This window comes from Haplochromis burtoni, unplaced genomic scaffold (assembly GCF_018398535.1).
Source record: "Haplochromis burtoni strain Fernald_Lab_line unplaced genomic scaffold, NCSU_Asbu1 Contig_349, whole genome shotgun sequence".
Classification (NCBI taxonomy): Eukaryota; Metazoa; Chordata; class Actinopteri; order Cichliformes; family Cichlidae; genus Haplochromis; species Haplochromis burtoni.
In genome coordinates, this window is record NW_024582710.1 from 1 (window position 1) to 1720 (window position 1720).

Below are 1720 nucleotides of genomic sequence, written 5' to 3' on the forward strand. Positions count from 1 at the left end.
CCATGTCTGTTGCTGTAACAGTAGTTCATGTTTGGAATAAAAAATCCCAGCTCACTGAGTTAATCGGGGCAGTAGTGCCTAAAATGTTGCATAATTTTGCTGAGAGATCTTTTACTTTGTAGTAATCTACGAGTAGTTTTATGGACATAAACCACCAGGTCATTCAGTGTTCCCTTAGTGCTAATAAGAGATGTTGGTGTAACTGAAGTAATGTTGTTAAGTCCTTAAAGTCATATTCTTTTATTGTCATGACTGTATTTGAAGCTATTTTTATACCTGATTTATATGGAATATGGCTGAAGTGAACTAAAGCCTAAAATAGTCATTTGTTTAATAATAATAATTTAACATTATATAATTCACATATAAAACTATGAATTGTGATTTTAAATGGTTTAAAAGCACGTAGAATAACATATGTACCAAGTATATTTCTCCTCTTTTTATTAAGAAGCAAAAACAAAAAGGAAAAAAGAAACAGGGCAGGGTTCGGTGGTTGAATCATCCGTCCGCACCAATGCCAAAACCAAATCTATGCCCTTGAAATCATGAATACATAATGGGCTTGGATTGACAATATTAGGAATGAAATGCGCTCTATTTGGAAGCAGCCGGCCCCTCCCCTTTCGACGGGTTGTGTGTACACACAACTGTAAATTATAAATTTTAAATTGTTATTGATCCTTTACCCCTAGTCCTAAAGTGTATATTTATTTTCTTACTCTTCTTATATTTATTGTTTGTTTACTTGCACTGCTGTAACTGGAGCGTCGTCTCGTCTCTGGACTGTATGGAGCGGAGATGACAATAAAGTTTACTTTGACTTCAGCAGCGAGCATGCGCACCGAGGGCTCTCACGCTCACTTTTCGCATACAGAATTTCGAAAAAACATCGATGCAAATTCTAAGTCTGTATCATGATGTCTGGTGTTTTCGTGTTTGTTGGTTATTAGATGCAGCTCCAGCCAGAGACTCCCCCGCCGACCCGCCCTCTCCTCCCTGTGCCGCAAGCAGCAGGCGCACCTCGCAAACGGAGGGCGCCCTTACTCCCGACAAAAGGGCGATAGAAAACCGATCCTAAAATGCGCTGGCCCTCCACCACGATGCACCCCTGGGCCACCGCCCGTATCAAAAACCGCTACTGGTCATGCAGGCATGATACCCACGAATCCGCTCTTTGTACGTGTTTCGATCGTTAACGGTGAACGGCGACGGGATTAAAACACTCTTAAGTCGGATGATTGTTTCTGATTTACCCCCTCGGATGTGTGCGTGTATCGACAGATAACAGCTGACCTAGAACTCAAGCATGGTCTTTATTCTGAAAACGCGCTCTGCTCACGGCGCACACATTATATGCCTGAACCAACTTTGCACAAATTTCACATTATTTTCGCTCGTCACACTGCGCACAAGATACTTTGACAGGCGTCACAGCGCTACTGCTCAGCCACATGTCTATGTCCAGTTAACTGAACGCAACACCGATTTCGCAGAAAAGCTAAAGATGACCCAATCTCAGCGACACACACTGAACACACAGTTAGAATGAAGAATGCTCTTTGCTGCCTACCTTGGAGAGATGCTGATTCGTTCTGGCATCTTTACTTTCACTTTCAGCTTTTGTAGTGTTGCCACATCGTCATCGCCGGAGTTTCCAGACTATTGCCCGGGGCCTATTTAAATTGAATTATGAATTATTTTTGTCACAAAAGCAGAG